The sequence below is a fragment of the Macaca fascicularis genome, chromosome X, assembly GCF_037993035.2.
Source record: "Macaca fascicularis isolate 582-1 chromosome X, T2T-MFA8v1.1".
In the NCBI taxonomy this organism is placed as follows: domain Eukaryota; kingdom Metazoa; phylum Chordata; class Mammalia; order Primates; family Cercopithecidae; genus Macaca; species Macaca fascicularis.
Genome location: NC_088395.1, coordinates 137,379,353 through 137,392,229, shown reverse-complemented (window position 1 = coordinate 137,392,229; position 12,877 = coordinate 137,379,353).

Sequence of the window (12,877 nt, the reverse complement as noted above, 5' to 3'; positions counted from 1 at the left end):
GGCATAAAAACAACCATATAGACCAGTGGAATAGAATAGCCCAGAAATAGACCCACACATATACAGTCAACTAACTTTTCATGAGGGTGCCAAGAATACAAAATGAGGAAAGGATAACTTCTTTAATAAATGATGCTGGGAAAACTGGATATCCACATACAAAAGAATTAATTGGACCTTTATATCATACGCAAAATTAAACTCAAATGGATTAAAGACTTAAATATAAGACCAATAACTATAAGGAAAAAGGAAACATAAGGAAAACTTTCCTTAACATTGGTCTTGGCAATTATTTTTAAAATATGATACTGAAAGCACAGGCAACAAAAGCAGAAACAAACAAATGGGATCATATCAAGCTAAAAAATCTCTGCACAGTTAAGGAAACAATCAACAAAATGAAAAGGCAATCTTCACAATGGGAGAAAATATTTGCAAACTGTATATCTGTTAAAGAGTTAATATTTTAAAAATATATACAAGGAACTCATACAACTGAAAGGCAAAAAATAATAATAACCTGATTTTAAAATGGACAAAGAACCTGAATCGATATATCTCAAAAGAAGACATACAAATGGCCTACAGGCATATGAAAAAGTGCTCAACATCACTGATCATTAGAGAAATGCAAACCAAAACCACCATGAGAAATCACCTTACACCTGTTAGAATGGCTATTAATTAAAAAACGAATGTTAACAAGTGTTGGCAAGGATGTGGAGAAAAGTGAAATTGTATACACAATTGTATACACAAATTGGTGCAGCCATTATGTACAGCAGTATGGAGATTCCTCAAAAACTAGAAAATTGAACCACCATGGAATCCAGTAATCCCACTTCTTGTTATATAAAGGCATTGAAATCAGAATCTTGAAGAGATATTTGCACTCCCATGTTTATTGTAGCATCATTTACAGAAGCGAAGATTTGGAATCAATCTAATTATCCAACAATGAATGAATGAATAAAGAAATGGCAGTATACACACACAAAAAAATACCATTCAGCCTTAAAAATGAAGGAAATCCTGCCACTTGTAACAACATGAATGGATTTGGAGAGCATTATGCTAAGTGAAATAACCGAAACACAGAAAAATATATACTACATCATCTCACTTATATGTGGGGTTTAAAATAGTCAAACTCATAGAATCACAGAGTAGAATGGTAGTTGCCAAGGGGTGGGGTGGGTGGCAGGATGGAAGATGTTGGTCAAGGGTACAAAGTTTTAGTTATGCAAGATAAAAAAAAGTTCTGGAGATCTACCATACAGCATAGTGTCCATAGCTCACCACACTATATTGCAAAGAAGGTAGTGTTTTCTTTCTTTCTTTCTTTCTTTCTTTCTTTCTTTCTTTCTTTCTTTCTTTCTTTCTTTCTTTCTTTCTTTCTTTCTTTCTTTCATTCTTTCTTTCTTTCTCTCTCTCTCTCTCTCTTTCTTTCTTTCTCTTTCTTTTTTTTTTGTCTCACTCTGTCACCCAGGCTACAGTCCAGTGGCGCCATCGTAACTGCAGCCTTGACCTCCTGGGCTCAAGCAATCCTCCAACCTCAGCCTCCCAAATATCTGGGATCACAGGCATGTGCCACCATGCCTAGATAATTTGCATTTTTTTTAATAGAGATGGGGTCTCCCTATGTTGCCTAGCATGATCTCAAACTTCTGGGCTCAAGCAATCCTCTGGTCTCGGCCTCCTAAAGTGCTGGGATTACAGGCATAAGCCACCATACCCCACGCATTAAGTGTTTTTACCTCTCTCAACAAAATAATAATAACAATGGCAGAAGGAAACTGGGAGGTGATTGATGTGTTTATGGCCTTGAGTTTGGCTCTTGTGTAAGGATATACATATAAAAAAATGAAATAGAATTGAGAATCCAGAAATAAACCTTACGCATATTGTCAGTTGATTTCAACAAGAGTGCCAAGACAAGGCAATGGGCAAAGAAAATGATGAAATCGGGAAGGGGAACATCACACACCGGGGCCTATCATGGGGAGGGGGGAGGGGGGAGGGATTGCATTGGGAGTTATACCTGATGTAAATGACGAGTTGATGGGTGCTGACGAGTTGATGGTTGCAGCACACCAACATGGCACAAGTATACATATGTAACAAACCTGCACGTTATGCACATGTACCCTAGAACTCAAAGTATAATAATAATAATAATAAAAAGAAAATTATGAAATTGGACCCCTGCCTCATACTATACACAAAAATTAACTAAAAATGTATCATATACATAAATATAATAAGACTTGAGACTATAAAATTATTAGAAGAAAACTTAAAGGTAAATTTTCATGAGTTTGGTGTTAACCAGTGGTTCCTTGACTATGAAACCACAGTACAAGTGACAAAAGAAAACATAAATTGAACTTCATTAGACCAGTACTACCTTGATCCAAAACCAGATGAAGACACATCAAAAAAGGAAAACTATAGCCCGATATCACTGATTAATAGTGACGCAAAAATCTTCAACAAAATACTAGCAAGCTGAGTTTGACAATGCACTAGAAAAATCATTCATCTTGACCAAGTGGGATTTATCCCTGTGAAGGCTATAATCAAGGAACTAAACTAAGGAAGTAAACAGACAGCCCATAAGATGGGAGAAAATGTTTGAAAATTATATCTTTGATAAAAGACTTGTATTGAACATTTATAAAGAACACATAGCTCAATAACAAAGAGACACACAGACATAATATAAAAATGAACAAATGCTCTAAATTGACATTCTTCTAAAGAAGATGCACAAATGGCCATTAAACACATGAAAAGATACTCAATATCATGAGTCATTAAGGAAATAGAAGTCAGAAGCACAATAAGATATCACTTCACACTCACCAGAATGGCTATAATAAAAAGAAAACAGAAAATAATGAACAATGGCAAGAATATGAAGAAGCTGAATTCCTCGTACGTTGCTGGTGGGATGGGAAAATGGTGCAGCTACTTTGGAAAGCAGACTGACATTTCTCCAAAATATTAATCGGGAAGTTTGTTTGACCCAGAAATCCCTCTCCTAGGTGTTTACTCAAGAGAAATCAAACATATATCTGCACAAAAATGTTCATAGTAGCACTGCTCATAACAGCCAAAAGTGGAAACAGTCCAAATGCTAATCAGCTAATGAAGAGGTTAGTAAAATGTGATATATCCATAAAACAGAATATGTAATGCCAATAAACAATGAATGTAGTACTTATACAACTATAACATGGATGAAATTTGAAAACATGTTCAGTGAAAGAATCCAGTCACAAAAGGTCACATATTTTAAGATTCCCTTTATAGGAAATGTCCACAGTAGGCAAATTTATAGAGATGAAACTTAGATTAGTGTTACCTAAGGCTGAGGATAAGAAGGAATAGGGAATGACTGCTAAGTTGTATGACTTTTCTTTTAAGAGGGAGGTAAATGTTCTATAAATTGGGTAGTGATGATGGTTATGCAACTCTATCAATTTTCTAAACCATCAGATTGTATACTTCAAATGGATAAATTTTGTGGTATATAAATCATACCTCAATAAAGCTGTTTTTAAAAATGAAAAAAGGAAAGCTAAAATGGCTACATTAGTATCAGACAATGTTAATGTTAAGACTAGCAATATTACCAGGAATAAAAAGGGCCATTGTATACTTATGAAGGGGTCTATTCACTAATGAAACAACAATTCTAAATGTGTGTGTACCTAACATCGGAGCTTCAAAATAGATGAAGCGAATACAAATCTTAAAACAAAATAAACAAATTCACATTTATAGTTGGAGATTTCAATACTCTTTCTACAAGCACAGAGAAATAAATATGTACAGTATATAGATTACTTGAGTTATACTATTAACCACTTGTCTTAATATATATAGATAATACAGCACCCAACAACAGCAAAACACAGTTTCAAGTACACATGCAACACTTGCCAAGATATACTACCATACTTCTGACTTGTAAAACAAACTTCAACAAATTTGAAGGATTTGAATCAGACAAAGTATGTTCTATAACCATACAGAATTAAATTAGAAATAACAGAAAGATACCCAGAAATTTTCTAAACAGTGTAAAATTAATAAATATTTCTGATTTTCCTTTTGAACAGGAAGGAGTAACAGGGAACAAATTTACCATCCCACTTGACATGGCTAAAAACAATCAATGTATATTAAATAATAGTTCTCAAGACATTGAATGCCATGCAACAAAGGATAGTGATCCCTGAAAGACAGAAAATGAATGAGATGAGCCAACAATTGTTCCAGCTTGCTGCCTGAAAGAGGTACCAAGGTGCAGTGCAAAGGATCGAAACCCAGGTTTTGCCCAGAATCCAGGCATTCTCTCTGAGTTGAGGAGATAGACCTAGAAGTCCTAGGAGTCCCAGAAAGCTAAAGTTCACAGGGCAGAGCAATTGAGAGGAGAGAGTCATACAGATAAAGAAATGAGGAGATCTGCAGAGTGTCCTTATTCATTGCTTAGATCAGGGCTGATGGATTTGTGTATGTAAGAACCCAAAGAGATTATAGAAATAGTACCTCACATTCACATAAGGCAGAAAATAATTTCTGTACCTACTGCCAGAGTGAAAGACCTCATAATTAATGGGACATAGAGACGAATACTCAGAAGGGTCTTGTCTGAGTAGTGAAGAAAATGAACCCTAGACTAAATGCTGTTCTGGTCTACCTTGAAGTTTAAAAGGAAGACATGTAAGTACCAGTCTTTTTTCAAGTAACTTAGCTGCATCCTAGAACAAAGCTCTAGAATAGTTATAGAAATACAAAATATACAACACCTACAAGTCAAAATTCACATCTGACATCCAACCAAAAAATTACAAGATGAACAATGCAGCAGGAAAACACTACCCATAATAAGGAGAAAACTCAGCTAATCAGAACAGACACAAAGCTGGCACAGATGATAAAATTAGTGGATAAGAACATTAAAATAGTCAATTTGCCTGTATCTCGTGTTCAAGAAGATAGAGGAAATACTGAATGAACACGTTAGCTGTAGAAATGGAATATACAAAAAAGACACAAGTCTAACTTGTAGAGATGTAAACCACATTGTCTGAGGTGAAAAGTACAGTCACTGGGAATAACAACATAATAGACATTCAAAATAAAAGATAAACAAAGATAAAGATATAGAAATCAAAACTCTCCAAAATGAAATGCAGGGAGAAAAGAGATGAAAGTAAAATGAGGAACATCATTAAGTTGTGGGATAATTTAAAGTAGCCTAATATACATGTGATTGGAGCCTCTGAAGAGGAGAGAGAGACAGAAAACTAAATATTTGAAGAAATAATAGTATAAAACTTTCCAGAATTGGTGAAGACTATAAAGCCACAGATCCAGTAACTTTAGCATGTCCAAGCACAACAAAGATGAAAAAGAAAAATACACTAAAGCACATCATAATAAAATTAACCACAGTAATTCATGAAAAGAAACTCTTAAGCCTAGAAGAAAGACACATCACGTAGAGGAAGACAGGTAAGGATGATAGATAATTTCTTTTCAGAAACCATGAAAGCTATAAGACAGTAAAACAATATGTTTAAAGTACTGCAAGAAGGACAAAGTAAATCCACAATTCCATATCCAGCCAAAATGTGTTTTTTAAAAAAGGGATAAAATAACATTTTAGGATACAAAAAAGCTAAAAGAATTAATCACTAATTACATATTGCACTAAGCAAATTGTACAGGAAGCCCTTCAGGTGTGTATCTATAAATATGGATATGCCCAAAAGAAGGAAAACCACTGGGATTTTACCATATTAAAAGTAAAATACATGACATTTGCAAAAAATTGGGAGGGAGGAAATGGCATTTTTAGGATTCTTATGTGGCAGAGAAAATATGAATATGGTTCCCAGGATCTCTACTTCCTGTTTTTATGTACTGTGTAATCCACTCCCCTTGAGTTTAGGTGGGACATGTGACTTGCTTCTAGCTGATAGAATACGACAAGAGTAATGGGATATTATTCCGTTAGTGAGGTCATGTTATATGGCAAAGATGATGAGCTGCCTCTCCTATCATTACATTGCGTTATAAAAGTCTTACCAGACTGGTAAGAGAGATTTTCTGCTAGCCTTAAAGAAGCAGACGAACATGTTATGAGCTGCCTATAGCGATAGTCACATGGTAAAAAGCTGAAGGTGGCCTCTAGGACCTTGGGGACACCTCCAGCTAAGGTAAGAAACAAAGGCCTTTGGTCATAGAGTTGCAAGGAAATTAATTAGGCCAACAAGTTTAATGATTTCAGAAGCAGATTCTTTTCTAGTTGATTCTCTAGATGAAAATATACTCAATCAAAACCTTGATTGCAGCCTATGAGACCCAGAGCAGAATATCTCATTAAGCCATGCCTAGATTCCTGACCCACAGAAACTGTGAGATAATAAATGTGTGTTGTTGTGTGTCGCTGCACTGAAGGTTGCAGCTAGTGCCCCAAGACAAAAAAATAAGAAGTGAGTCTTTATTCCAGACTCCGAAGGAATAAGGAAGACTTTATTCACAGATACCATAATCATCAATGTAGAAAAGCCAGCCAATTTTACAAAACAAAACATTATGACTGGTAATATACAAATTCAACTTAACAAAATTTAATTTTATTTCTATATACTAATAATGAGTAATCAGAAGTTAACATTTTTTAAAATACCATTTACAAAATCATCAGAAATGTGAAATACAAATAATTCTGACAGCAGAGCTGCAAGATTACTGAAAACTATAATATGTTGCTGACAGATAATAAAAAATACCTAAATAAGTGGAGATTTACCTTGTTAGTGGGTCAAAAGAATCTCAGAATTGATCTACAGATTCAATGCAATACCAGTCGAAATCCTATGAGACTCCTTTGCATAAACTCATAAACCGATTCCAAAATTCCTATTTAAATGCAGAGGACCAAGAATACTCTAAACAACTTGGATAAAGGAGAATAAACTTGGTGGCTAAGACTATTCAATTTAAAGATTTATTTATAGTCATAAGGATAGTATGGTACTGACATAAAAATAAACAAATAGATCCTTCAAACAGACAGAATGTAGAAATACAGAAAAAAATGAATTATTAACTGATTTTTGATAAAGGTGTAAAGGCAATTCAGTGAAGAAATGGTAGTCTTTTCAACAAATGGTGCTAGAAAATGTGAATATCTATATGGAAGAAAAAGATAAACTTCAATCCATACCTTATACTATATACAAAATCAACTCAAGGCTGGCGGTGGCTCATGTCTGTGATTGCCGCACTTTGGGAGGCTGAGGTGGGTGTATTACTTGAGCTGAAGAGTTCAAGAGCAGGCTGGGCAACATAGCTAAACTCTATCTCTACAAGAAATACAAAAATTAGCTGGGCGTGTTGGCACACCTGTAGTCCCAGCTACTTGGGAGACTGAGGTGAGAGGATCATTTGAGCACAGGAGATCCATCCTGTAGTGAGCCATGATCACACAGTTTGGGCAACAGAGTGAGACCCTGTTTGGGCAACAGAGTGAGACCCTGTCTCCAAAATATAAAAATAAAAATAAAATTTAAAAATCAACACAAAATAAATCATAGACAGAAATAAACAAACTAAAAATATATTTTCACATTGTTTCTTCATATGACATATTAATTACATTGATTGGCATTACTAGTCATTAGGGAAATGCAAACCAAAACCGCAACAAGATGCCATTCAGACTCACTGGGAGGACTACAATAAAAAAGTCAGATAACAAATATTATTGGCAAGGATATGAAGAAATTGGAAATATCAGACATTTCTGGTAGGAATGCAAAATGATGCAGTCACATTTTTTACAAAGTGTTTGGCAGTTTCTCTAATGTTTAAACTTACGGTTACCATATAACGAGCAATTCCACTCCTGGATACATACTTAAGAGAAATGAAAACATACCTCCACACCAAAACTTGTGTATGAATATTTACAACAGCAATATTTAAAATAGGAAAAACTGGAAACAACCCAATTGGTCCTCAACTAATGACTGAATAAATTAAATGATAAAAAATTTCTAGGAAACAAGAATACAGGACCAGGAATAGAGTGACGCAAGTGAGGAGCCGAGGGTGCAAAATATAAGGACATCCTCATTCTCAGGGACTTGCACAATCCTCAGCGTGAGTTCCTCCTTAAATTTTGTGCCTTAGGCTCCTCATCTCCTCCCTCTAATGTCAACCTGAGAGAGACGTCTTGTGATCTTGGATTAGGCAAAGATTTTTTAGAAATGACACCAAAAGCAAGATTCATAAAATTTTTTTAATGATAAACTAGACTTCATTAAAATTTTAAAGGTTCTGCTCCCTAAAGGGCACAATTGAGAGAATGAAAGTCAAGTCACAAACTAAAAATATATATATATAATCCAGATTGTACAAAGAACTGTCAACATCCAATCAAAAATCTTAGTTAAAAATGGACAAAAGATTTGACCAGATACATGACCAAAGAAAGAGGAAAAATACAAAAAAAAAAAAAAAGCTCTACATCATTATTTACTAGGTGCATGCAAATTAAACATGGTATAGCTATACAATTAATTGTTATTCAGCATTAAAAAGGAATAAAGTTCCGATACATACTATTAATATATATAACGTATATGAAACTTAAAAACATTATGCTACATGAAAGAAACTGGTCACAAAAGATCACATATTGCATGATTCCAACTATGTAAAATATCCAGAAGAGGCAAATCTCTTGAGATAGGAACTACTTTGGTTGCCTAGGATTTGGGTGATGGGGAGCATAGAGAGTAACTGCTAACCGCTACATGGTTTCTTTTTAAGGTGATGAAAATATTTTTATTTAAATTCTGGCAATGGTTGCACGTCTCTGAAAATATACTAAAAGCATTAAATTGTACACTCTAGATGGTAAAATGTATATGAAAATTATATCTAAACAATCATTTCAAATAATTATGAGATTTCTGCTTAGGAAAAGCACATAAATCTTTATTTCCAAACTCCTACACATTAAGTACAACTATAAACTCTGGAAGTAACTCAAAAGACAACCAAAGACAAACTCTGAAAAGTGGAAGAGGAAGGTGTCTTGGTTTGGGACCATAGAACTAGGAAAATGAAATAGTGGCCAGTCATATTATGACCTCTTATCAACAGAAAATGGTGACCCAGGCCTGTCATTTCCTCACCACCAGCGTAGCAATGGAAGGTAGTCATAAAAGCTCATTTTTCCTCAGGATCATATAGAAGTGCTACCTACAGCAGATGAGCCAGATGACAGTGAAAATCAATAAGAGAAAAATATCAAAACACTTGGAAAGTAAATGAAACTAAACCAACCGTGAGTCAATAAGAATGTCTCAAAAGAAATTAAAAATGTATCAAACTGAATGAAAATAAATATTCACCATATAAACATTAGTGGTATACTGTTAAAGCAATGCTAAAATGAAAATAGATAGCATTAAATGCTTACATTAGAAAAGAGTAAATCAATAATCTAAGTTCCTGCCTAAAGGAAGTAGAAAGAGAGGAGAATAAACCAGACACAAGCAGAGGGGAGGAAATAATAAAGATATTAGTATAAACAAAATTGAAAATAGGAATATAATAGAAAACAAAAATGAAACAAACAGCTGGTTCTTTGAAAAGAGCAATAAAATTGAAAAATCTACCACAAGATTGACACCCAAACAAAGAGAAAAGACACATATTACTAATATGAGGAACGAAACAGACTATCACTACAGACCCTGCAAACATTCAAAGGATGATAAGATAATACTAAGAACAAATTTAATCTCATAAATTTTGCAACCTAAAAGAAATGTACCTAATCTTTAAAAACACAAAATAAAATAATCTGAATAGTTTTATAATACTTAAAGAAATTAAATTCTTTAATTCATAATTTTTCATAATTTCTAAAGTTCCCAAAAAAGAAATCTCTACTCCCAGATGGTTTCACTGGATAATTCTACCCAATGTTTAAAGAAGAACTAGCACCAACTCTATGCAATCTTTTCCAGAAAACAGAGGAAAATTACCAATTTCCACTGCATTTTATGAGGCCAGTATTATCTTGATACCAAAACTAAAAAAAAAAAAAATACAAAAACAGAAAGTTACAGATCAATTATGGATCATTAATCTAGGCACAAGAATTCTCAAAAAAAATAGCATACTGAATTCATCAATGTAAAAATAAACAACTTAAATACCATGACCAAGTAGAATTTATTCCAGATATATAAGCTGGTTCCATATTCATAAATCAACCATTGTAATCCATAATATCTACAGGCTAAATGAAAAATCATATGATCATATCAACAGAAAAAATATTTGACAAAATCCAACATTAATTCATGATAAAAAGCAAAAACCTCTTAGCAAGATAGGAATAGAGAGGCACAATCTCAACTTAACAAAAAGCATCTATTATACAAAAGACCTACACCTAACATCATAATTAATGGTGAAACACTGAATGCTTTTTCCTCAAAGATGAAGAAAAATGCAAGGATGTCCCCTCTCACCACTATTATTCAACATAATATTGGAAAGTCTGGTCATTGCATTTAGATAAGAAAAAGGAATAAAAGGCATATAGATTGGAAAGAAAGATATAAAACTGCCATTATTTTCAACTGACATAGTTGTCTGCATAGAAAAATTCCAAGTAACCTATTAAAAAACATTCTCTTGGCGGGGCGCAGTGGCTCACGCCTGTAATCCAAGCACTTTGGGAGGCCGAGGCGGGTGGATCACAAGGTCAGGAGATCGAGACCATCGTGGCTAACATGGTGAAACCCCATCTCTACTAAAAAATACAAAAAATTAACCAGGCGTGGTGGCAGGCGCCTGTAGTCCCAGCTGCTCAGGAGGCTGAGGCCACTGCACTCCAGCCTGGGCGACAGAGCGAGACTCTGTCTCAAAAAAAAAAAAAAAAAAAAAAAAAAAAGCACTCTCTTAAAACTAGTAAGTAAGCTCATCAAGGTCACATAAGACAAGACCAACACACAAAAAATCAATCCCTTTTCTATATATTAACAATGAACATGTAGAAACTGACATGAGAAATGCAATATTAGACATGTCTGGTTCCAGCTCCAACGTATAAACAGGTTGGAAGTTGTCACTTCTGTCCTACAACAAGAAAAAGCTGGACAAACTAAAAATCGACAACTTTTCTTGACCCATCAGATAACTGAGGTCACAGGGCAAACTACTATCTCTAAATCTGGAGAGAAAGCCACGTTCAAAAATCTACAGCAACTGAAATCTGCTTAACTAAAACAGAAGCTACTGGAACCATAAGATGGTAAAAACATTTAAACGGTAGTTCTGAAAAATTGCTAAAAGGCTGAGTGTGGACTACTATGAGAGTCAGAAACTCATAGGATCCACAGTCTTAGGCGGATCCTCACATTTTTTAATCTACTTTCCCTTCTAGGAACCCCATCAGGTTCTTACAATGAGGATACAGGATCCAAGAAAAGTCTCCTTATGGTGCTGGAGAGATAGTAGAAGAGTAACCATTCTGAAATACATCTAGAGCCCTCTCCATAACAAATGCTAATTCTCCAACGTAATTCTGAAACTTTATCCTAGCTGAGAGAAGAGAATTCGTCTACACTCCCGCATCTTCCAGCCTTCCTGTCTCACTTGAGGGAAAAATAGCAAACAAGGATCAGACTGTTAAAGAAATAGATTGGAAACACTGCAGGCAAAGAATGGAACAGGAGACAGGAGGGGAAAAGCTCTGTCATTAAAGAAACACTTGTAAAAGTCACATTCCAAAGACACAGATCCATTAAAAGACAGATGTAATCAGAAGATTATAAAATATCCCCTGATCCACACCTTAACACCATACCAACAGGGCTCCAGTATTATAATAGTGAGTTGCAATCGAAAGAGCTGCAAGACACAGACTCTCTCTCAGAGGAGTACTTAGGAAAGCACAATGTTAATTGGGGAGACAAAAACAAGAACACTAGAAAAGTTTAAGCCTGAGGCACCGATAGTTACAGAAAAGATTAAACAAAGCCCAATTCTTGCCAGATTAACATGAATCCTCAGACTAGAGGTTTACTTACCTTAATTCCTGACATCACATACAGTATGTTCACCTTTCAACAAAAATTACAAGGCACACCAAAAGGCATGAAAAATCATAGTCTGAAGAGACAATGCAAGCATCAGAACAAGACTGATATAAATGTTGGGATTATCAGACAGGAATTTAAAATAACTATGGTTAATATGCTAAGGGCTTTAATAAAAAAAGTAGACAACATGTGAGAACAGATTAATCATGTAAGGAGAGAGATGGGAATTCTAAGTAAGAGTTTTTAAATGCCAAAAATGAAAAAACACTAGCAGAAATGAAAGATGCTTTTAATGGGCTCATCAGTACAAAGGGCATGGCCAAGGAAAGAATGAGTAATCTTGAAGATAGGTCAACAGAAACTTCTTAAACTAAACTAAAAAAAAAAAAAAAAAGAATGAAAAAAGAAAAGAGCATCCAAGAACTATGAGACATTTTCACATGATGTAACATGTGTAAATAGATTACCAGAAAGAGGAGAGAGAAAGAAACAGAAGAAAGATTTGAAATAATAACGGTACATCGATTTCTAAAATCAACGATAGACATAAAGCCACACATCCCCGAAGTTCAGGTGACACCATATAAATTGCCAAGAGTCATACTTAAGCATATCATATTCAAGCTGCAGAAAACCAAAGGTAATGAGAAAGTCATGAAAGAAGCCAGAGGGGAAAATACTTTGCCTGTAAAGGAACAAGGATAAGAATTATAGTGGACTTCTCA